Source organism: Cavia porcellus, unplaced genomic scaffold (assembly GCF_034190915.1).
Source record: "Cavia porcellus strain 051 isolate PalLab524CR breed Dunkin Hartley unplaced genomic scaffold, mCavPor4.1 scaffold_4, whole genome shotgun sequence".
In the NCBI taxonomy this organism is placed as follows: Eukaryota; Metazoa; Chordata; class Mammalia; order Rodentia; family Caviidae; genus Cavia; species Cavia porcellus.
Window position 1 is genome coordinate 78,038,777 of NW_026947487.1, and position 26,085 is coordinate 78,064,861.

Sequence of the window (26,085 nt, forward strand, 5' to 3'; positions counted from 1 at the left end):
CGTCATTAAAGAAAATATTTTTCCTTTCTTCAATAACTTTGTCAGAATATATTTTCCTATTTTTTAGTAATTGTAACATTTCTCATACATAACAAAAAAGTTATAATTTGGCACTTTTCATAGTTACTAATTATAGCTGCATAAGAGAGCATTCCAAATCATAATGGCTTAAGCCACAGAAATTATTTCATGGTATCTCAGAGTTTCTGTGGTCCAGGAATTTGTGTGGAGGGGCTGTTTGCTTCCAGCCCCAGTCTCTCTTGCATGTGTAGTCAGCCAGTCAGTGGCTTGAAACAGAGTGGCTGAAGCCGGCAGGCAGCTGACACCACTCTTTTTAATGCACCGTCTCATCCTGTCCATGTGGTCTGCTTCCCCAGGCTAATTTGGGCTTCTGCATGACATGGTAGCCACAAGGCGGTCAGCTGCGAACATGGAGTCTCAGTGTTTCACGAAAGAATGTCATAGGAGCAAATTTGACACAGAATTGCATTGTCTTTTAAAAAGTAGTATCTAAAATCATACAGCTTCATTTATGCTCTGGTCAGATATTTAAGGGGAGGCATTGGAGATGATAGGTGTGTCAGTTCTACTGGAAGAAGAATGTGCGGGATGGGAGATATAGTAGTCATCTCTGAAAAACATAGTTTTCCACAGTCCATCCTGTGACCACGATCACTTGCCATCTTCCCCATGCAGAATTTCCTGCACTCCTACATTAAACTCTCAGGTCTCATCCCATTGCTACATTAACTTGATGCCCAAGGCCTTATCTTCTAAATGATGTCTTCCTGTAGACAGAACATGAAGCTCCTGACACAATTAAAAATTTGAACTCTTCTGAACTAAACAAATGCCCTGACTTTCACACATGCAGCATTCAGTGGTGGGAGAACCTGGGGAAATTGTGTGGTTCTTCTTTCTCAGCTGAGGAAAGTGAGAGGCTCTTACACTCTACAGCAGTTCTCAAACGCAGATGCTCACGCTGCCATTTGCGTAAGGAAAACTCAGTTCATTCCCCTCGAATTGTTCTTCCTGACTCATGGTTCTGGCTTCTATATACTCAGGTTTCCATCCTCTGAATCATTCTTTTTCCAAAAAAACATGGCCTTTATTTATAGATGACAGTTTTCTCATCCTCCTTCCTATCCATGATAGTTTGGAGATCCAAACACTACTTTTTTGTTTTGTATTATCTTTGTTTTCTTCCAGTTGCACATGGAACAGTTCTTTAACATTCTTCGAGGCTTCTTTATGTATCAATTCATAATGCCCCCGTTAGCAAAAGCCATAGCCTAAACTTTTAAGATTACTTTTTACCAGGGATTCCCTGTGAAGCTCCTGGGGTCACACTTTCAGACAGTCCTATCCTTCAGCAAAGGAAGCCAGGCACTCTGCCCTCAACATCTGTAGAAGGCCTGCTATCATCTTAATGGGTTGATGAGGCACTACCCTGCCCTTCTTGAAGTATTAAAGAGTTTTGTGGTTTTTTTTTTTTTTGTCTTTTTTTTTTTTTTTTTTTTTTTTATCGGTACCAGGGATCGAACTCACGACTGCCTGATTACAAGACAGGCACTTATGCCACTGAGCTAAATCCCCAGCCCCAAGAGTTTTGTGTTTTAAAAGTCATTTCTATACCTTTTTTGTTAGACCAAATCTTTCTGACTATTCTTGGTATTGTATCTTGTCTGAAACTTGTTGTTTTCAGGTTGTGTTGTGCTGTAAGTGACAGGGATGCACCATAGTTTTATTTGCAAACCCAGTAAATTTTGTCTTTCTTTTTTTTGGTTGTTCCTTTAAATTTTGCTGAAAACTGAACATTTTCTTTTTTTCCCCCCACTCATCTCCCTCTATCCACATCATCTAATTAGCAACAAAATCAGGTACTTCTTTTAGTATTCTGGTTAAAAATCTGTGTAGCTAGATCCTTGGAATTTGTCAGTTTTATTTTCTGTTTTCAACCTCAGTGGGATGAATTTATGGCTACATTTTCTTCTGCTACCTAACTGGGCCCTGTCCCTTCAGTAATGTAGTCCTATTTTCTATGACACCCTTAGTTAAAGGCTTGGAACCTTTTCTGCATCCACTGACAAGCTATCCGATGCCCTTCAACCAACATCTGCTGTCTAATCCAAGGACAGTACTCATGCTTTGATTACTGTTTAAAAACAGTATCTCACTTTGGCTGTCAAAATATTTTTGTTGTAGTTAGGGTTTGCAAGGAGAACAAGACAGTGTAGGACACATCACTTATAGTATTATTGTATGATAGTCACCCAAAGAGTCACACGCAAAAAGTGCAGGAAATCTATCCAAACACTAAAGACCCCCAAAAATCCAGCTGAGGTCCTGGATCTCGTGGCAACATCCTGCATGAATCCACCTGGAGAGCTGGAGCCCATGACAGTGCCCCCCGTGAGTCCACCTGAAGGCCCAAAGCCCACTACAATATCTCATGCAAGTCTGTTTCACGAATCGTTATTGGGAAGGCTCAAAGATCAGAAATGGAAGCTAGAAGTTTGAGCCACTGGGATGAAGGATCTGTGCCAGGAGGTTGTGGTCTCTGCACTGGAATCAAGAAGTAATGCTCAAAATAAGAACCAGGATTTCCCCTGAAAAATACCACAGCCATCCTCAACGAGGTCCCAGGCTTTTCTGATGACAGGAACAGTCAAGTTCGTATCTGGAAGCCAGCGTGACAAGCTCCTTCAGGAGAACCAACAAATAACACCCAGGAGGAAGAACAATACCACCTCTTCCTCTTTAGTTTTCCCTTTTATGTTGGCAACAGTCTCAGGTAGGCGATCCACACTCAGTACCATGCTGATTAAGTTCAGCTGGGTGTTAGGTTGACCACCATTGTCAATCCACCACAAATTTCCAACTGTCTAATGCATTTTATCATGTACCTGTAAATATGGTTTAAAGCAAGAACAATTAAAGTTAATTGTATTAACTTTGTGGTCTTGCCAGTCATGGCTTGGGGTGAACTCAATATGGAGCTCCGACTGAGGGTCACTCACATGTTTGTATTCAGGTGCTGTCTGGAGAAGGAGCAAGGAGCAGGTGGGGCAGCTCAGAGCTGTCCGGTCCAGGCACAGCCTTTTCTTTTTTTTTTTTTTTTTTGTCTTTTTCGTTTTTATCGGTACCAGGGATCGAACTCACGACTGCCTGCTTGCAAGGCAGGCGCTTATGCCGCAGAGCTAAATCCCCAGCCCCTGGACACAGCCTTTTCAATTTGCTTTATGTAGCCCAGGCTGGCCCTAACTCATAATTCTCCTATCTCAGCTCCCAATGTTTGACTTACAGTTGTGTGCCACCACACCTGGCTTTTTACCTTTCTTTTTTTTCCTTTTTCCCTTTCCTCTAGTGTCTAGGTCTGTCTGGTTCCCTCACATTAGATAGTTTGGTCTTTCTAATGGTATAGTATCTTTTGAACAGTGAGATTGCTAAAGTCTAGCTAAAGATTTTGAGGACACATATTCTGTTAAGTTGGGCAATAAGTCTAAGTTTTGGACTGCCTTTGGAAGTTTTATGCAGTCACATTCACCATGACCATAAGATCACCCGATTAAGAAAGACAGAATTTAGATCTCATTGCATAATGTAAGGAGTCTTCAAAACACATACATTTGGGATTGGAGAGATTGTTGTGGCTGTCTTTGCAAAATAAAGTCTGATGTATTTCTTTGTATCTAGTAATTATAGGTCAATTCAAAAGTTAAAATATTGATGTAGAGCTTTTATGTTTGAAAAATCAAATTTTGTTACTTAAACATCCAGTGAATTTCTGCTTAGCATATTTAATCGTATTCTAAATTTGATGTTTTTCTTTCCCCTTGGCAAAGTCACATTTATGATTGTAGGTGGTTCATGTTTTAAGTTGTATCAAATTCTCAGACATGCAAAATTTATGAATGGCAATAGTTTTAACTGGCCAACTATTGAAACCTTGTGTTTTTATAAGAAAAGAGGAAAAATATCCCTAAAAAGGAGAAATTATGTCTCTTCGTAAGATCAAGTACCACATTAAGTGTAGACAGATCATCCCAGTTGTTCTTAAAATTAGTCTTTTAAAACATCAAGAGCTCTGTGGTTGAACTTCATGAATATAAACAAGGAAAATGTTGTTCAGGGTCGTCAGTGTGCAGGTACCATATCACCTTTCTCTTGGCTACAGCAGCTTACTTGGTCTTCTGTCATGGCATAAGTGAGTCACATGTGCTTTGGAAAGTTTTTGACTATTCAGATCTTTAGCCTGCATAAGCTGGGCTCTGCTCGCTGCATTGTACTGCTTTGGATACTTCATTTTTGCTTTCCACAACAGTGCTACTCAGCTGGTTTTTGTGAAACATCCAGGCATGTGGCAACTTGTGAGAAGGAAAGACCAGAAAACTGTCATCTCTCTGAAATACCAGTGTATCTTTCCTGGACTGGCAAGGGACCAGTGCTGGGTTGTACCTCTTGCAGGGTCACAGGTGATATAAAACAGTGGCAAATAGTAGGATCAGTCAACAGTTCACTGTGATTGTTGTACCTGAGAAAGCACATCGTGTTTTGGCAATCAGCCTGGCTACTGACAATGAAAATTGTTACCATGAAATCGAAGGCAGTATTTCTAATTTACTAAGTGCAGAAGAGTTCAGCTCCAACCTAAGATTGCTTATTCTATGTCATAGCTGTAATTTGTCCCAGCAGTTTACCATTAGGTAAATTCTTCTAGTGAAATTAGTAGATTTGTTTCTTAAATTACATTCTGACTTTTAAGACTATCAAATTTTCTTTCAAACAAAGAAAATTGTAAACTAATGAAATGTTTTTCAAACATAGGTAAATATTAAACTCATAAAAGCAACATAGTTTAAAGCAATATAATTTAAAATAAGTGGAACTGGATAATGGAGATAAAAATAGCAGAGTTAAGTAGGTAGTTGGAATGTCAAATTTAGTAATGTATTTTCAGATCATTTCAATTCATTTTTTAAGTATCCTACTTGTCCTATAAAATACATGTAGCAATTTATTGTTCATTCTTATTTAGTTGTAAAAATTGATGTTCATTTCTTTTAAGCAGGAATGAAATGTTGTATTCATTTAATTGTTTATTTCTAATTGATCATTAACTCATTGATTATTATGGTAGTGTTAAGTTGATGTGTTCATCACATAACCAGATTTTATTAACACTTTAAACACAGACCTTTCAGGCATGTGATTATTTGTTTGTTTGTTCATTCATTCATTCATAGCTCCTCTCCTAAGTGGTTCCCTACCTTCCTCCTACTACTTATCCTCCAATTAGCACTATGAATTCACCATTCCCTCTGTTTCTTAAGACTGCTCCATGGGCTGCCACTGCTGGAAGGACCCTTTCCAGAGCAGGTGAGGCCCTACTGTGAAGCTGTCTCTCCAGCTACAGAGAACGCTCATTCTTTACATACACTCTAAAGTCTCTCACGTCAATACCACTCTTTGGAATGGATCCCCTCTGCTTTCTCTACTGTGCTAATTTCTGCTTGTCCCCCAGACTTAATTCTAAGATACCCAAGTAGAAATTTCTTCCCAGTTAACTACTGTACTAACACATTTACCAGTTATTCATAGCTCTGGCATTGCTTTTCTTAGCACCTGGTATAGATTTTGACTGTGTGCTAGTTGAAGGCAGGGGTTGTGTCTTGTTTATTTTTATATGTAATAGGTACCTGGCATATATTAGATATTCAGTCTTATTCACTGAAGGAGTGAGTGGTTGAACAAATTTCTGGTCCTATTTAATTTTCAATTAAGTCTTCATTCTTTACTCAAGTCTTCATTCTTTACTATTTTCCTATTGATAGACCTTTCTTGTTTGGAACTTAGCACTACCCTTCATTTCACACTTTCAGTTATTCTCACTTCTCTTTATTTTAGTAAGGGAGCCAAACAGCAGTCAGGGCATGGGGGTGGCAGTGTGTTCCATAGAAGCTCATGGCAGCACTGTGCTGCCGTCCCTGCCTTCCATCAGCAGTGGAATGTTGCTAAGTCTTCATTATTCATCTATTCATTAGGTTGTTTAGCACCACAAAGAAAGGTACAGTGAAAATGCAAATAGATATAAAACATAGCTCTCATTTCAGTGGAGGGCACTAAGTGAAGACAGGTATCTCATAACAACTGAGAATACTGTGGATTGTTACAAAGGTACAAAAGGATTTACAAGGCTGTGCTGAGACAGAGATGGCCCAATCTGCATCCATCAGATAAAGCATTAAGAAGAAAGACTGGAGTGGAAGTTGTCATTTCTTTTAACTGTCAGGCTGTGAGTTACATGGCCCGTGGACTGTGCAGAAAATATGACTAGTTCCTTAAAATTCTTTGTAAGAAAAATTGCTGATAGTGTAGTAATAATATAAATGTTTTGATGAACTGTTCTGAGCAGATGACTAAAAAGTATCATGTTTATCTTCTATTGAGGGATTGAGCTTTTAATTAAGTTCCCTTGAGTACCCTGCATTTTTCTGTGTGCTATGATAGATGCTCACAGTGTACCTCGTCTCAATACCTGAGCCGTTTACAGTAGTGAAGTCAAATTTTAGTTGATTGGTTTCTTTCTTGCCGTATTACCAGTTCTTGATTGCTTTTGCCTTTCTTACAATTAACTGAGGTTGCTTGGTTACGAATGATTACTAGCTGTTAAAAATTACGAGCCTAAAGTGACACTGATAGCTGGAAAAATATAAGCTTTCACTATGACTAGGAGACTTCATTATCTGCTAAACACATTCCAAGGAAAGGTATCACAAGTGTTTGAACAACAAAAGCACCAACTGTACCTGCTAAGTACATACACGTGTTCAAATTATATGACCCTGAGGAGTCTGAGGTGCTGACAGTCCTACTAAATCAACTCCACTTTCTTTCAAAGCTTATGCCTTTAAGCTCCAGTCAGTGAACTTTTTAAAAAATTGCATACTACAAAAGAGCTGTGTCTCTCAGCAGATGGGCTCCAGTGCACATATAATCTTCAGTAACAGAATTACCTTGATCAGGTACAGATCATCAAAACAATAATGTCAGGCGTGGGCTTCCTATACAGTGGTACCTCAGTTGGTGAACTTGATTTGTTCCACAATTTTGGAAAAGATAGTCACATTTGTGTTGTGCAGGAAAGATGGTCAAAGTCACCTTTGTCACCCAGTATGGAGTTTGCAAGCGAAAAGGAAACTTTGCCCAATGCTTTTGTTAACCAAATTATTTGCAAACAAAAATGTTTATGAACTAAAGTAGCACTGTAGTCTCAGCTACTCAGGAGGCTGAGATGGAAAGATCACTTGAGCCAAGGAATTCAGGACCAGCCTGGGAAACTCAGTGAGAACCCACCTCTTAAAAAAAAAAAAAAAAGAATAGTCTCAAAATAAACAATAAAAAGGGCTAGGCCTGTAGTTCAGTGGTAGAATACCTCTGAGGTTTGATCCCTAGTACTGCTCCCCCAAGAAATAAATGTAGGCAAAAATTATCTTAGTTTTTTTGCATATGTTTTCCTCTCAGAAAATTATTTACAAATTATGGCAGATATATTGTAAAATACACAGAGAATACATAAGACCACTATTACTGATGAATATAATTGCTTTGGACTTTTCTAAAAGAAGCGATTTTCACCTAAATTATTTGAATTCGAATTTGAAACAGAATGTATTCCTAAACATCTACATAAAAATTAAATAATCAGGGGCTGGGTATTAAGCTCAGCGGCATAAGCACCTGCCTTGCAAGCAGGCGGTCCTGAGTTCGATCCCCGGTACTGATAAAAAAAATAAAAATAAAAATAAATAAATAATCAGGTGCCCAACAGAGAAGTTAGGTGAAATGTTGATCTTCCAGGGGCTGGTCATGTGATGAGAGTGAAATTTAAATTCCTCACGAAGGCCTACTCCTTGCCTGCAGCCCTGGCTGCATGTGGGAACCACAGGGAGAGCTCTACAGAACCCTGAACTCTGGCTCCAGGGCTTCTGATCTCACAGATCTCTGGATGTCACCTGAGTGTCTGGATTCTTAACAGCATCCTTCCTGGTGATGTCAGTATGCAGTGCATTAGGAACCACTGGCCTAGCACAGCTATGCCTCCTGTTCTGTCTGCGACTTTGCCTGTACCATGTGCCTGCCCCTGCGGGTTCTGTGCCTGCTAGCAACCCTCTGATGCAGAGCGTCCAGCAGTTATTTTCTTTCCACACTGCTCTCCCCAGGTCTTCTTAAGGCTGCCTGCTGCTTCTCAGTTAGGCCTTGGCTCCCACGGCCAATTTGTTCTTAGACCCCATCCTACTGGAAGCTCTTTCCCCTCATTATGTTCTTCTGTTTTACTTTCATCGTTGGCGTTTTAGCCTCTTTGCTGTGAGATACTAGTTCCATTCATTGGTGTTTCTTTTCCCCCTGGAATGGAAAGCACGTGAGGCAGAGAACAGGAACATCTGGTTCACCATAATGTCCCTAAGGCTGCAAACCACGTTGTCATATTGGAGTTGTCCTAAAATAGTTACCAGATTAGTGAATAAAAGTGCTGGAGAATGATTGTCATCACTGTGTCCTCTCCCCAGCCATGCTGAGGAAAAGGATGTGAGCCAGATGTGATGGTTCATGCCTGTAACTCCGGCAGCCTGGGAAGCCGAGGTAGGAGGATCCTGAGTCTGAAACCAGCCTGGACAACTCATTGACTTTGTGAGACCATCTCAGGGGAGGAGAAAGGAGAGCAGGGTGTGCTGGGGATATATCTCTGTGTGAAGACTCTGGGTTCAGCCCACTGAACTGTCAAGGGGTGTGGGACGGGAAGTGCCGGGCCTGTCATAGGTACTCAGCAAGTGTTCCTTAAGGGAAAGAAAAAACTATAGAAGAGTGCCAAAGAGTGCTAATTAAAGTTACAAAATGGATTTGTCAGGAATATAAGTTAAGTCCGATTGGCTGTTAATAGAATGAAGCAATAAATAATGGTATCCCAAGCCAGCGGGATGAGTGTGATTGTTATGCATACTTAGGAAACTAAGAAAACGTTATTGGTGCCAATGAGTCTGAGCCCTGACTTTCAACTGATATGTGGCTTGTCATCTGTATGAGGCTTTCATCATTCACTTGGGACTGTTGATCCATTATTTACTCTTTTTAATGAACTTTTCAATAGCTGCTTTTGACATAGGTGCAATTTCCAGTAACACCTGACACACATCTTAAAAATGTAGCTTTTAATTGGTATTGATTACCAAAAATCCCAATGATGATGTTCAGCATACTTTGAACTTTGTTATTCTACCAAAAGAAAATGCAGCAATCTTTGTGCACATAAATATTTAAAATTATCTAGTAGATACCCTGTTAGTTCCATTGATAATGTTTTCATAATTCTAGCACTTAAATACAATTGAGGATTACTCTCACAGATTGCCTTCTGCTTTAGATGTCTGAAGTACTACTCTGCATCATTTTATCTGGTGACTAGAAGACTAGGTTTTTTTGAAAGGACAATCACACAGTTGAAATGAGTATATTTTTCTTTGGCTCATTTTTTTTTAAGTCACAAAGTTGATAAAACTTAAAGAAGAGTGGATGCTTAGGATAGAAATACTGGCGAGGTCCCAAAAATCATATTGAAATACACAGAATAGCCATAACTTTGCTGCTGGGAGCCTGAGAATTGTAATTCAGCTTTCCCAAGGAAATATTACCAATGCAAGTCAGCAATTTGTCACATTTTTAAAGGCCACACGCAAGGAACACGAGGAGTCTTAACACTGCAGTTAGGGCATCCAAACAAATCATCCTTCTTTTGGTTTGAATCTGCATTTCTAAATGTTTGGATCCAGTCCTTCACTAACTTAAAGTTTGCTCTATGCCTATGAGGATTAGTAGAAGGTCATTCTGTGAAGAGGCACAGAGATGTGGAAATGCTGTGCATGGCATCTTCAGTGAACTTAGGGCTTGATGTCTTAGGAAAGCATAATGTGGGATTTGTGGTACAGGACCAAGGGACATGACACAAAAGGGTTGGGCTGGGTCGTGGTGGTGTACTGTGTGCTAACAGTTGGAACCTTATCATCAGTAAGAGGTGGTATTGAATAAAATATGCTAGAATGTAGTAACAGTTTTGAAGATTGATGAAAAAGACAGTGGGTGGCAATGAAGAGGCTAGATTGTGACCATTTGAGAACTGATGGTTATGTAAAAGCTAAGTCTGAATGTTTCTAGAAATAGAGTTGCAATGAGGAAGAGCAGAAGGGGACACTTAACATTTTTAGTGTAGATGATAATGCTTCCTTAGGAAAGCATAGAAAAATAGGAAAAGTAAGTTCTGCTGAGATGTTTTCCTACAGTATTACTGGAGGGGCCCAGGATTTAATGTGTGATGACCTCAATTCAGATTCTGTTCATCCTTTCAAACTTTGGCTTTGAGGATTATGCTCTTACCTGTTTTGAACACCAGTTTCCATGGGTATAAGTGGGAAGAAAGGTGTTACCTTGAAAGCATGGGTGTTTTCCTTCAGAGAACACTTTTTTAAATGGTGCTTTCCATGACTGCTTTTATTTTTAATTTCTTTCAAATCATTTTATTCAAGGATTAAAAAGAAAAAAAAACTATAATAAAATTTCAAAACATGCCAATGAGAGAGCAATGGTGTATACATACATACATACATACATACATACATACACTGCCATCCCCAAATCAGTCCAGAGCACAAGACCTCTGCATTCAATTGTCCGAATAATACCAGCTCAAGTCTTACTCTTCAGTGAATGCAGAGAAATCAGTAGTATAACCTATCTTAAGTGTTTTTATATACATACACATACATGTATACATGTTTTTTTTTCTTTCAGCTTGTCACACTAATGAAACAATATGATGTTTACATATATGTGTCTTATTTATTTCACTAATGAGTATGTTCTCAAAGGGCATCCATTTACCTATAAAAGTGTCCAGTTTATCATTCTTTATGGCTGAGTAGTACTACTCCATTATATAAAAAGATCGTATCTTTTTTATCCATCTTTAGTCAATGGGCATTTAGGTTGTTTTCAAGATCTAGCTATTATAAACTGTGCTGCTATAAACATTGGCACACTTACATCACTGCAGTACGATTCACTGTGGTATGATTAATTCTTTTGGAAAGAATTTAATTCTTTTGGAAAGAATAGCTATGTTGAATGGGACCTCCAATCCTAGCTATTTGAGGAATCCTCACATTGATTTCCACCAGTGTGCATTCTCACCAACAGTGAGGAAGGCTTCCTTTACCCACCCCCCCCAGCCCCTGCATTTGTTATTGGTTCATTTCTTGATACTAATCATTCTTTCTGGGGTGAGGTGGACTCTCATTGTTGTTTTAATTCATTTCTCTCGAATGATCAGTGATGTTGAACATTTTTTCACATATTTATTTGCTGTATGTACATCTTCATCTGAGAAGTGTGTATTTATCTTAGATGCCCATTTTTGAATTGGGTCTTTAAATCTGGGGGGACTGATTTGTTTTGAGTTCTTTATATGTTCTCAATAGTAATCCTTTGAGTAACAGCTGGCAAACATTTTATCCCACGTTGTGGGTTGTCTGTTCACTGTGTTGGTTTCTCTTGTCAGACAAAAGCTTTTTAGTAGGTTGAGACATCGATAGTTCTGTGCAATCTGGGTTTCGTTCAGAAAGTCTTTGCCTACACCAATGTCTTCAAGAGTTTTACCTACTTTATCTTTGAGCACATTTAATGTTTGTTTTAATATTAAGATCTTTGATCCAGATAGATTTTAGCTTAGCACAGGGTAAAACATATGGGTCCAGTTTTAGTCTTCAGCATGATTATAACCAATTTTTTCAGCACCATTTGTTAAAAAGGCTATCTTTCTTCCAGTGAATGTGTTTGGCACCTTTGTCAAAGATAAGGTGGCTGAGTGTGTCTGGAGTTGTTTCTGCATCTTCTAATCTATTCCATTGATCTTTGCATTTTGCTTTTGCCTGTATCACACTATTTTTACCACAGTAGTGGTAATTTCAGGTCAGGGATTGTGACGCCCCCTGTCTTGTCTTTGTTTCCCAGGATAGCTTGGTCTCTTCTGGTTCCAGATGAATTTTAAGATTGTTTTCTCTAATGCTGTGAGATATGCTATTGAAATTGTGATTGAGATTGCATTTAATCTCTATAATAGTTTTGAAAGTATGGCCATTTTTACTATGTTGGTTCTTCCTACCCAAGAGCACAAGATATCTCTCCATTTTCTAACATCCTCTTCAATCTCCTTTTTCAGAGTACAGTAGTTTTCAATGTAGTGGGCTTTTACCTCCTTGGTTAGATTGATTTCTAGGTATTTCGTTTTTTTAGATGCTATTGTAAAAAGTATTGTTTCCCTGATTTCTCTCTCAGTGGGTTTGTTTTTCATGTACAGGAAAGCTATTGATTTTTGAGTTTGACTTTGTAATCAGGTATGTTTCTGAATGTGCTTATTATTTTTTATTTTTTGAATTTGCTTATTAAATCTAGAAGTCTTTTGGTAGGGTTTTTAGGTCTTCTAAGTAGAATTTTGTGTCATATGCAAATAATGAAAGCTTAACTTCTTTTTTTCCTATCTTTATTCCTTTTACTTTTTTCTCTTTGTGTAATTGTTCCAGCGAAAGTTTCTAGGACCATGTTGGATAAGAGTGGAGAAAGTGGACATCCTTGTCTCATTCCTGATTTCAGAGTGAAAACTTTCAGTTTTTGTCAATTTAGTATGATGTTGGCTGTTAGTTTGTAGTAGATGGCTTTTATCAGATTGAGGTAGACACTACTTATTCCAAAATTCTGTAGGATTTTTATCATGAATGGGTGCTTTTGTTTGTCCATCTCTGCATCTATTTTCTGCATCTATTGAGATGATCATATGATTTTTGTCCTTGGCTCTATTAATATGGCATATTACATTTTAGATTTAAGTATTGAACCATCCCTGCATCCCTGCATCCTGAGATAAATCCCATTTGATCATGGTGTGTACAATGTTTTTGACAATTTGCAATAGTCTGTTTGCCAGTATCTTACTGAGGATTTTTGCATCAATGTTCATTAGAAAGATTGATCTGTAATTCTCTCTCTTACTTGGGCCCTTCTCTTCTTTTGGAGTTAGAGTATGTTTGCTTCCAGGAATGAATTTGAAAGTATTGCCTCCGTTTCAATCTCATACAAGAGTTTTAGAAGTAGTGGTGTTAGGTCTTCTCTAAATTTCTTGTAGAATTCAGCAGTGAATCCATCAGGACCTGGGGTTTTCTTTGTTGATAGGTTTTTTTAAGTACATCTTTAATTTCATTTACTGATATTGGTTATTAAAGAATTTTATATCTTCTTGATTCAGCTTTGATAGTTCATATTTCTGTCCATTTCTTCTGCATTTTCCATTTAATTAGAATGGAATTTTTCAAAGTAGGTATAGCTGTTTTTCTGGATATCTGCACAGTCTTTTGTGATTTCACCCTTTTCATTCCTAATACATGGATTTGAGTCTTTTGTTTTTTTGATGAGGTTAGCTAAGGGTTTGTCAGTTTTCTTTAATCTTTTAAAGAATCAACTCTTCAATTCACTGATATTGTTTTTAGTTTCCAGTACTTTAATTTCTGCTCTGGTATTTATAATTTCCTGCCTTGTATGAGCTTTTGGCTTGGTCTGCTCTTCTTTTTCTAAAAGTTTGAGGTTCAGTATTAAGTTGTTTATATGTGCTTGCTCTGTTTTCCTGATGTGGGTATTTACTGCTATAAATTTCCCTCTTAAAGACTACTTTCACTGTGTCACACAAGTTCTGGTATGTTGTATTGTCATTATCATTCAACTGCAAAAACAGTTTGATTTCTTCTTTAATTTCATGTGTGACTCATTGGTTGTTCAGTAGAGTGGTATTCAACTTCCATATGTTTATGAAGTTCTTCTGGTTCCCTTTGGCATGAATTTCCAATTTCATTGCACTGTGATCTGATAGTATGCATGGGATAATTTCAATTCCTTTGTATTTGTCTGAGATTGTTCTATGAGCCAGTGTATGGTCTGTTTTGGAGGATATCCCCTGTGCAGCTGAGAAGAATGTGTATTCTGATGTTCTGGTATGGAACACTTTATAGACATTTACTAAGTCCATTTGCTCAAAAGTTTGATTTAGTTCTATTTCATTATTGAGTTTTTGTCTAGTTGATTTGTCTTTTTGATACAGTGGAGTATTGAGGTCTCCAAATACAGTTATATTAGGGCTTATTTGATTTTTCAGGTCCTTTAGTAATTGTTTTATATAGTTGGGTACACAGGTATTTGTTGAGTATACCTTTATGATTGTTATCTGTTCCTCTTGGATTGTTCCCCTTATGAGTACGTTGTGACCTTCTTTATCTCTCTTAATCAACCTTGGCTTGAAATTTGCTTTGTCTACAAGCAGAATAGCTACCACCCTACATTTTTTTTGAGTTCCTGTTGCATGGAGCTTTTTCATCCTTTGACTTGCGGTCTGTGAGTTACTTTTTGAATTAAATGTGTTTGTTGTATGTAAAGTATTATTGAGTCTTACCTCTTGGTATGTTCTGCCAGGCTGTATCTCTTGACTGGTGAATTGAGACCATTAATATTGTTGGGTATAACTGATATGTATTGACTTACGCTTGTCATGTTATTTTCCTGTTATTGGCTCCCTCCACCCATTTTTCCTTCCCTCTAATTGTTTGCCTTCCCTGGTGGATTCCTTCTCTTCGAATTCATGGATCTGTAGCTCTTGTTATCTCTTTCTAGAATGTCCTTTAGAACATTTTGGAGTGCTGGTTTGGTGGTCATAAGTTTCCTCAGATGTTCTTTGTAATGAAAGTATATAATTTCTTCACCAATTTTAAAAGATAGTTTTGCAGAATACATCAATCTGAGTTGAAAGTTGTTTTTCTTTAGAACTCGGAGTACTTCACTCCAGGCTTTCCTTGACTTGAGAGTTTGTACTGAGAAGTCAGCTGTGATTCTGATGGGCTTTCCTTTGTAGGTAATTTGTTTCTAGCAGCTTTTAAGATTCTATTCTTGCATTGAATTTCTCTTGATTGTGATATGTCTGGATGTACATTTATTTTTTGATCATTGCTAATTGGATTTCTATATGCCTCACTTACTGGTATGTCAGAATTCTTTTTCTCTACCAGGAAAGTTTTCTGTCATGCTGTCAGTGAACATTTTTAAATGTCATTTGTGATATCTCCTCCTTGTTCATTGACTCCAGTTAATCTTAAGTTATTGTTTTTTGTCTTATCTAGCAGCTGCTGAATTCATTTCTCATGGTTCCTTGCTGTTTTTGAGAAAGCTTTCTTTTCCTCATAAATAACTGCAAGCCTGTCTTCACTGTCTTGAGATCCTGTCCTCACATTGGTCTCATCTGCTTCAAATACCTTCAGTGGAGTTTTTAGTCACCTGCCTAACTGCTTGAATCTCCTTTATGAATTCCGTTTGTTTCCTATGATGCACTTCCATAATTTCCTTAAGCTTGTCTATTTTTTGTCTGTTTCTGGTCTAATATCACTAAGCATGGTGTGGATTTAGTTTAATCTCTGTAGTTATTTAAGAAATTATTTCTGATTTCATTTTTTACAGAACCTCATTCAGTTGCTTTGTTGTGTCCCCTTCAGAAAGACCTGGTAGAAGGCTTTCAGATTGTCCCACCTCATTGCCCCATGGGTTTGTCTTTGGTCAACTGGATGTCTAGGGTTGCCTCTTCTTTAAGTGTCCCCTCATTTCTTTAGTTTAATTACTAGGGTGATGTTTGTAAGTTGCCTATGGTGTGTTGCTTTATTGATTAGGACCCTGAGGTGGTGATTACTTCTTGGGGTATCTTCCAAGTGTAGCTAGTCTTTGCTTTTGAGTCTGTTGGAAGATCTTATCTCTTCAATTTGTTGGAGATGAGAAGTTGTTGCATGTTTGGCATTGTCCTTGGTTCTTTGACAATGTGCCACAGTATTTTCTGTGACCCTTATGTAATCTCAGTCATGGATTATCAGAGCCAATACCTGTTTAGAACAATTATGTCAATTTTGTCTGTAGTGGTTCCAGTAACATCAAACACAGCCTATAAAACAAACTGAGCTACAGTTTAATTTGCAGCTTTTAACCAGATGATTTGTGATTATGCAACAAAATGTAAAACCAGATAATTATATGCAGTATATAAATCCATAATGTGTCAGCGTTGCCCTCAGCATTAAAATTTAAAATGGATTAAGGAGAAAATAGGTAAGTGAAAGAAGAGAAAGATTACAGGTAAAGTTGGAGGACAAAAGATGATCATGCCAATCTGGGAAAACTGGTGCAGAAGACTGAAGGAAAAGAGAGATTGAAGAGAGAAAAGGAAGAACAGAACAAAACCACATCCACAAAGAGGTTAGGAACCACTCTCACACTCATAAGATGAAAGAGAAAGAGAAAAGAAAAAAACAAATAAAAAATGAAAAAGAGAAAGAAAAACAAATGGTCCGCTTCCCGGATTTTACTAGTAGACAGCCTGTGGAGACAGAGTCCTAAATTGTGCCACTGTATCCCAGCAAGCCAGCAGCTGCTGTCTGGTGGAGTAGTAGATAATCTCAGTAGGCCTTCCCTGAGACCGGACTCACTGGGCTTGCCACAGTCCAAAGCAGTTTCCATGAATCTGTACCCAGTTAGGAGCTGCTGGAGCAAGGGGGCAGGAGTTCTGGTTCTGGGCTTATCCAGCCAGTCTCCAAAATGGCTCCAGGCGGTCTCTCTCTCCTGTGAGAGGACTGAGTCCTTTGCACTCACCACCAGCCAGTGAAGTCCACCTTGTCCACTGCTCCTCTCTGCTGCTGTGTCTCTCTGTAAGGGCCTTTGGAGTGCCAGCCATCACTGTCACTGTGACCACGTGTCCCCAGATTTGAACAGCTCCTCTTGCACAGTGAGTGCAGCTCAGGGAGAAAGCACTGCCAAGTGCTGCCACCTCTTCACTGAAGCTTTGCTTTTGACTCTCTCTGTGGGCTTCACTTCACACTTCAGTTTCTTCCGGGTCCAGAGGACCCACTCCCTTCCTCCTTGTCTTCCTCGCGATGCTATATTCCAGCGTCTGGTCGGTGACTCTCAGAGAGGCTGTTTTCTCTGCTGCTCACTGCTCCGCCATCTTTCCCCAAGAACATGTTTTAAGGCCCTGTATGTCCACAATATTCGGCCACAGTCTCTGCTTGTGTTTCCTAACTATTGAATATAAGCAGCATTTTACATATTCTTCTGCAAACACTAAGGTTCGTGCAAGACAAGCCTTTTCATTTCGTGGTTCAATATGGATTGCCTTTAAATAAAGCAAAAACATTAACAGTTGATTACTAAAATGACATGTTTTGTTAACATTATTTCATCTGCTTAATAGTGTCATGAATAGTAAGGATTTCTTTCTTCTCACCTTTTTGCTTTTACCAACTCTCTGTTCCTCGGCACAGTTCCTGCTCTCATGTGGCTCAGTGTAGACCTGGAATCCAAGTGATGTGAACGAGAGGAAGAAGCACCTGAGTGTGTTCCTCTGAAGTTCCCAACTGCTTCCCAGTGGGCCATGAAATGAAACTGTCGGGGCTATGAAATCGCTTCAATCCATCTTAAAGTCTTGTTAGCTCCTGGGAATGCCATATGTGACAGTATTCAGACCTAATAAAATGCAGAACTAAAAGAAAATATTTTTTTATCCTTAGTCTTTTTCAAATTACCCTTCCTTATTTTCAATATCATACTTGAAGAAAATTTCAGGCTCTGCCAGTCAGGACAGTGGGTAAACTGACATGTTCTCCATGAGGGCCAAACAGGAGTAGTGAAAATAGGAGTCATTTTTTAAACAGTACACTTTATGGCTTTCCTCCTGTTTCCTCTTCTTTTTGAAATATATTTTAATTAGGAAAACTCAGTACTAAAGTGAATAATGATAGTCCCAGGTTTACAGTTCAAATCCTCCATATGGAAGCACATTTATCATGGAGCAGTAAAATGAACCTGTGTTGTTGTTGTTTCATTTTCTTTTTTTAGACCATCAGATTTAATATATATTGCTATTTTTGCTTTGTAGTTAAATTTGATCATTCTGCAATATTTTTATGAGCTCCTGCCATGATTACTAACAACACAAGCTGAAATTTGGTGGGCAAGTGTCCATTTCTTTCATTGAAAATTCTGAGTTCTGTTTGGATGAATCTTTCCTTCCCTGCTGGGGTTTCCCGTTTCCATCCTAAGGAACATGTGGCTTGCCCTTGCTTTAGGGAATTCCCCAGTCCTGCTTCTCTCCTTTCAGCAGCAAAAATCCCTCCAGTTCCAGTGGCTCGGAGTCACCTTTCTGACCAGCCTGCTCTGTTGGGAAGGACGCTCAGGAGTCTCTGACGCCAATTCCTAAAAATCAAACTGCTGTTTTAACCCCAAAAATAAACATTTCATTAAATTAATGGCACATTGTTAATGATGGACGTTTTTATAGCTTGATCTTCAAATTAGTTGTTTCTAAAAAGAAAGAAGCGAACTGAATTCAGCTACATCTTTATGATGGAAAAGAAAATTGTCTGATTTGAATATTAGAACCAGCCAGAGATTAATGGAATTAAACAACATTATGCAGAGTCTTATTGTCATACAGACCTAATTTTTATTTTGGGATGGTAGTAGAAAACTTTGAATTAGTAGGAATCAATTTGTTAACTTTAGAAACTGTTCATTTCAAGATACATGATTGTTTTAAGATCCTCAAACTTTAAAAAATAGGAAATCCTTAAAATTATTTTACCCATAAATATTGTTAAAAAATACGTTAGTAAAGACATTAGTAAAGTTTTAATATGTTCAATTAGAAACAAATGTAATATAACAATAATTTGATATTCCTGATGCTTTTCCTTATTACTTATTTCATTAAACATAATTAAGTTTCACTACTGGTTCTGGTTACATGTGTTGAATTACAGAAGAATTTCTATTCATGCACGATAAGGTATTTGAATTTATTTTGGCATTAGCTTGGTGTGAGGTGATGTCAAATAAAAGTTAAAAGTGACACACATTCTTTGCAATGGTTTGCTTATTTAGTATATTTTGAATTTACATACAATATTGGTCCAGTCAAAAAGAACAAATGACCTATTTATTAATTGTGCCGTCAATACTTCTCAAACTAATAATGGATAAGAACTTGAAATAAGAACATAGCAGTAAAAGTTAGTAGACTTATGTATGATTTTCCTGTGGGGTTCTGGGAACTCAAAGTATTTATTACCTGAGAACAAAGAACCTTACAGTTAAAGGTAAGTGACTCTATATGATATGACTAATAGTAAGCCCCTAGCAGAAGAAAAAATGAGAAAATAGTCCACAGTTTACTTTTGACTAGGCACATTATAGAATCCATTTTCTTTTTCTTCAGTTATTTACTCTGAAGGTCAAGTTTCCTCGGATGAAAAATAAGAGCAAGCTTGGATTACTAATATTTTGCTTGTACCCATTTGTCCCCGAGGAGTGTCACATTTTTTATGGGTTAGATAAGTTTTCAGTGTTCATATCTGATTGTTTGCCAACAATACATTTTAAAATCTTTCAGTACTTAGCTTTTTTCTTTCTTAACCTCTGATTTCAAGAAAGCATTAAATTAAAGTATCACTATAATGGGATTACAATTCCAATTTCCTAATATTGAATGTTCAGTTTATCAGCAACTAAAAATATCAATATATGTAGTTATAATGCTGAACAGAAAATAAGCACATTTTCTGTGTAATTGCTTTCCTCTCCCAAATCTTTTCCTTAGTGAACATTTTATTAAAAGCATATATGAATTCAAACAGCTTAAAAATGGAAACAATATCTTAATTGTTGTATCTAGTATTTCTGATTTTGTAATCTTTCATTTGTTTACTCAGTCAACAAATGGGTAGCCATTTGTTGTCTATGCCAGGTAAAACTTTATTGAACCATTAAAGATTTGTCTTAAGTTTTATTTGGTTATACATTTTTCTGAAATCGTAGTTTTAGAAGGTCTTGCATAGATAGCCCAGTGGCCACTAAGCATATGAAATGATACTCAGCATTACTCATCATTGGGAAAATGATAATGAAAGTACGATTCAGATTTAATAGTATAAGTATAAAGAGATAATTATACATGTTTAATGAGGATATGGTTATGGGTAGATTAGAACCTTGATACACTTGCTGGTGTGAGTGTAAAATACCACAACCACTTTGGAAAGCAATTTGACAGTTTTTAAAAATAGTAAAATCATCAGATTACTTAGCAATTTAACTCATTTGTATCTGTCCAAGAGTAATGACAACGTAAGTTCAAGCAAAAACTTGAAGCAAATGCTGTAACACTAGCACTTTTTATAATGGTCAAGAAACTATCCCAAGTGCCCATTAACTTATGCGTGATTAAACAGAACCTGGTATATCCATACTATGAAACTTTACAGTAAGATAAAATGAATTGCATGCTTCTTGACACAAGCAGTGATATTAAGCTGATATTTTATTAATGATGCAGGCTAGGCACAAGTGTAACTTAGTCTAATTTGAAAAAGAAGAAAACTCAGGTTATCTGGATTTGAGTGCTTACTTAATGCACCCTGTAACACTGATTGTCCTTACTGTTTTGTTGCTTTGAGTCATTACCATGTCTCTCTTTTGTGGCTAGCTCCCTTGCAGGAGTGTTCATTTCATTTCACGTGCTAACCCCCACCTCCAGGGCAAATAGCATGGGAACTGGTGCTTGCTTGCTTTATAACTGCTTTGCTAAAAACATAATTCCTGTGCCATAAAACTCATGCTTTTAGATTGAACATTGCTATAGATTTAATATCCCAGCACTGTCTGAATGCTGTATGTGATGGCCCCTTTTTAGTCTGTCACATTCAGTCTTCAGTCCCTGCTCTTCACCTGGCATTTGACGTTGTTAACCAGTCCTCCCTTAACACTCCAACCTCCGGAATGCTTTCTTATTCTCCTCCTAATCACTCCATAGTTGTTATGCAATCTTAGGGAGCTTTCCCTCCTTCACCTAACTTTACAGTGTTGATTTTGGGTTACTTCTTATTGTACACACTGCTACTGGGAGATGTCACAGTTTCAACCACCTGTGTTTGTGTGTGACTTTCCACTGTCTATTTCATTCATTTATACCAACAGGTATTTATTTACTGTCTATGTAGTATGTTCAGTGCTAAGTCTGGTACTTGAAATTTGTGCTATTATTGAACCTGTTTTCTATTGAAGAGAGTCTGCCATCACTAATCTAGTAATAAAGAAGAAAGATTGCCATTTTCAGTAACGTGGCAGTGATCACTTTGCTGAGACACTGCATTGCAAACTGAAACTTGAAGGAGCTGAAGACTTGGTGGTGCAACTGTCTTGTCTGCAGGAAACATGGACTGGAGCAGGACCAGCAAATGGAAGGGCACTGGGCAAGGTGGAAGAAGAGAGTCAAGAGGTCCAGAGTGACTGTCTTTGGTGCTGTGTGAAAATAAAGGATCAGGCCCAATGGGATTTTGTAGACCCTTGTGAGATCTTTGATTCTGAGTCAGCTGAGGAAGGCTTGCAGGATTTTGACTCAAAGATGAGCATGTCTGGCTGGTGTTTTTAAGTAACACCTCTGTGTTGAGGATAGAATATACAAGGATGGCTGTTGAAGCAGAAAAAGAAGCATGGAAGACTAATGTGCAGTTGCAGTCTTCATTCTCCTGTGTCAGTAGTGGTGAACCTGTGGTTACCGGGGGCTATTTGTTATCACTGAAAGCTCTAAAAGTTTTGCCATGACTGTCCTGTGTCATAGACTGGCACATTCAAATTCTGATTAGCATATCACTTGTACCCAACACAGATATCTCAAATTCATCACTTACAAAACTGAGCTTGTCTTCTCTTCCCATTTCCCTGCTCTAAAGCTGTTCCTCTAACCATTGCACTGGCAAAGTCCCAGCTGCCTAAAAAGGAGAGACATCCTTGTATCTCTATGTTTCTTGTGCTTCAGTTAAATTGAGGATAAACACACTTAAATTATTAACAGGACATTTCTTAGTTACTTTTCTCATTGCTGAGACAAATATCCTAGACACCAAAAATTAAAGTGGGAAAGGTTTTTTTTGCTCACAGTTTGAGAGGTTTCAGTCCATAATTTGTTGGCTGTAAGGGAGGGTGGCACATGGCAGAGAGGCAGCAGCCAATTCTTTATGGCAGAAGACATCAAAAGAAATAAGATTAAAAAAGGGCGAGGGACAAACCTCTTTATACCTCTTGCCAATCCAATCACCCACCCTTAATCCCAGCATTACATGATGGGACAGTCACAAACTGTAGATTCAGTTGCCTCTGTCAAAACCCTGTCTAAAAATGCATGAGGTTTTGGGAAGAAAGACATGGAGACACAAGCCATAATGGCGTATGTTACTTTACTTTCATCCATTAATTAAATTTTGTTAGTCCTATTTTTCTGCTAGCTTTAAACAATAAATATTAAAGGTCTGTCACTTCCTCTAGAGAAATGCTGGATACAGCCATATCGGTCTATTGTGATTCGGGAGGAGTCTGCTTCATTCCTTTCCTTGCCTACCTGTTCCTCTTCTATAAGTGACTGATGGACAGCGTGAGGCACTGTAGTCTGGTCAGATTTGGGTCAAAATTGATTAACTTACTAGTTTTATGACTTCAGAAAAATCATTTAATGTTGAGTCTCAGTGTTTTTCATCCTTAAGGCAAAAGCATAACCATCCATCAGGGTGTTTTTAGGTTGGAAATATTTTTTTTTTTTTTTTTTTTTTTGGCTTTTTCGTTTTTATCGGTACCAGGGATCGAACTCACGACTGCCTGCTTCCAAGGCAGGTGCTTATGCCGCTGAGCTAAACCTCCAGCCCCCTAGGTTGGAAATATTTTTGTAAAGCCAATGCTAGATGGTAATCACATGACAAATGGCAATGCTTCCAATGAACTACTTGACCTGCTTCAAACAAGGGAAGAGACTTAACTATAGTTCACTGGGTGCCTTAGGGTTGGTCTCGTGCTGTCCTGTTCTGTAAGTTTTCTCAGAAGCGCCATTCATGCACACACTGTCACAGCTGTGTGCAGAGTGGTTGCCCAGCCCTGAAAACCCCTGCACTGAGCCTGCCAGATCCTCACCCCAGGAGACCCTGGAAACCAGGAAGCCACCTCCATCTCCACTGTCTGCCTTTCCCAGGTGTTACACAGCTGGACTACGTGGTGTGTCACCTTTCCAGACTGGCTTTTTGCATTTCGCAGTTGAATGGGTAGCTTTAATGAGATCCGTTCCATCCTCTCAACTTTTCCATATACTCTTTATTACTATTGATCCAACTAAGAGCAATGGTTTATTAATGACAGTCTTTCTCTTTCTGAGGAAGAAAAGCCTACCCTCCACTATCCCAAATGTTACTATATTGTGTTGACTTAGAGTCATAGAAAATTTAATAACTTAAAATTTTCAACTGATGTGTTAAATTTTTGTTCCAGAAGAGTATGACAGGGAGAACAATTAAAGAGTTATTTATACAGCATATTGCAGAAAATTCTATGAGGGAGTAAGATGGAAATAAATGTCAAGAAATGAACTTTTTTTTTCAGTACCAGGGATTGAACTCACAACCTCACATTTGCCAGGCAGGCGCTTATGCCACTGAGCTAAATCCCCAACCCCTTTTTACTGTGTTTTTTTGTTTTGTTTTGTTTTTTACTGTTTTTTTTTTTTTTTTTTTCTTTTGGTAATGTAAAAAGAGACTTTTAGCTAGTAAAAGACACACTATTTGTATATTTTTAGAAATGGATAATGATGAAATTATGGTTTTAAATTCTATTGAGCATATTTAAAATAGTTGATATGCTTTATTTTAATGTCAGATTTTCCAATTAAGGATAAACTAAATTTCTTGAAAACGCATACTTTACCATAGGTGAAAAATTATAGCTGTTAGGTTGGTAATGTGTCAGAATTACATAATTTCACAAAAATATTTTAAGAGTCTATGAAAAAAAAAATTGAAGACCAGTAGCCTAACCTACTCTGTAAAACTCAAGTTTGTTAACTGGCTTATAAAATCCTCCATTACCTTCCTCCTCCTCTGATCACCTTACCTCTTTTAAAATCACTGTGCCATGCCCTGTGTTCCAGAGAAGCGCATTTGCAGTGGCCTACGTCCATACTGCCTGGTGGAGGGGACACCTGTGGGCAGTGCCTCTACTTGGCACTGGGGTCAGCCATGGTCTTCACTGGTGTATTTACTAGTTCTGCAGTGACCCTGCCTCCCCTGCCAGGAGAGGGCCCTCCAGAGGCTTTGGGAATGACACTGGGTTTATTCTTGCCTCCTCAGCATCTAGCTAAATACCTGTCCTGGCAATGAGTTGATTTATTGGATAAGTATTGTTAAGCAAGAAAGGTAGATTTCAATGGCTTGGAAATTTAATGTTATACATATTTTTTGTCCGTTATACTAAAAGAAGCTCTTTTGTTTTACACTAGTCAACTTTCTGGCTGTAGTGTGTACATTTATTTATTGCTGAGAGTTTCAATGCAGATGAACCTAAAAGTGACTGAGAATCTCTGTCCTCATAGGAGGAGCACAGAGGTGAAACAGGAAGGCAGGAACTTTAGTTTTGGATCTAAGGAAGTTGCCAAGGACACTCTGAAAAGTGGAGCTCCACTCTACATCTGTAAAATAAGTGGCCAGATTATTTCTAAAGATTCCCTCACCTTTGATTTAATCAAGACAAGATTTTAATAAGGCAAACAAGTGATAATCCTTAGCAAAAAGGAAAAAATATGGATCAGACTTATCTTGATCATTCATGTTGGGAACATTATAGGAGCAGATGTATGTAGTAGAGTTCTTAATATACTACCTGAATACTATAGTGTCTAGGCTTAGATTTTTTTCTCTCTAATTTAGAAAAAATAAATTAATTGAAATTATCATGATTACAAGTTAAGTACATTTGCTGGCTGTCAATTCATGTAATTTTCAGATAGATTACAATTTAGCTTTTTTTTTTTACCACATACATAATTTTCTGACCAATATTATATTTTCCAATGCATTTCTATTATTTTAGAAATGAACTTATTTCAGAACATAGTATTATAGCCAATTAGTCACTGAAACCTTATTTTAATGAGGAACAATATTAGAACAGTTACAGAAATGTTTTTTGGTTTGGAGCATTCATGATATGTATTAATTAAGTTTTATGCAGACTGATGGAGTAATGTTTTAGGATGACTTACAGAGGATTTGGGATTGTGGTGTTTGGCCAGAACAAAGGCAGTGTTTCTTGTCTTCTTCTTCTCCACCCCCCTTTGCTCCACCTGCTTGAAGAAAGCTGTATTTCTTCAGAAAAACCTCATAATTGCCCTTCTGTGTCTGATTTGGGCCTCAAGAAAGACCCATAGCATCTGTAAAGCTGGCAGTGAAATGGTATTTCCAGGCAGGCACAGGGTTGCTGTGTAGTGAGCCAATCCACAGCTTTGTCTGAGCAGCTGAGAACTTTGCTGGCTATTACCACGGTGTTCAGTAACACAGACCTATGCCATGCGCAAGTGAAGCACTCGCAAGTGTGAGGGTCAATATTTATAGACCACTGCGTAGCTACTCTGCAGAGGACGGGGGCAGCACACAAGCAGAGGGCAAGAAGACAGACTGCAATAGAGGAACTTTTAATTTCCAGTGTTTTCTGAAGAAAAAAAAAACTCCATTCTTTTTCACTGTCAGGTTCAGACTTCTGCTGAATCATAACCATTTGGCGCTGAGCTATGACAAGACAGGAAACAAAAAGTTAAACCAGCAAGCCCGCGTACACAAGAAGGTAAGTAATGAGCCAGCTGAATCTTGCTGGTACTGTAAACTCTGTGCCCCTGTGGCTGCTCTGCCTCAGCAAGCAGAGGGGTGTGTGGCACTCTGGCTGCTGGGGAGGGGCTGCCAAGGGTGACGAATGTGCTCAGTGGCAGGGAAGCTTTGTGTGTGCTGTGTCCACGCACAGCACACTTCGTGTGGGGTAAGAACAGCTCTCAGGCACTAACTGCAAGTTGTGGCCTGTCAGTAAGTTTCTCCCCATTCTCTTAAA

At 38.2% G+C, this 26,085-nt stretch overlaps 1 protein-coding gene across 22 annotated transcripts in view; it reads left to right on the top strand.

The window, feature by feature from the left end:
- The window catches only part of Bmpr1b (bone morphogenetic protein receptor type 1B), a 420,914-nt gene that overhangs the window by 236,545 nt on the left and 158,284 nt on the right, over positions 1–26,085 (top strand). For 16 of the 22 annotated variants that reach the window (XM_063247301.1, XM_063247296.1, XM_063247304.1 and 13 more), the window contains one exon: positions 25,734–25,827. The exons of 4 other annotated variants lie outside the window; for them this stretch is intronic. The gene's annotated coding sequence lies outside the window, so the exon portion shown is untranslated. Of the gene's footprint in view, positions 1–25,390; positions 25,828–25,871; positions 26,061–26,085 lie in introns of those variants that run through there. 2 more of the 22 variants (XM_063247306.1, XM_063247318.1) reach the window with 2 other exon arrangements.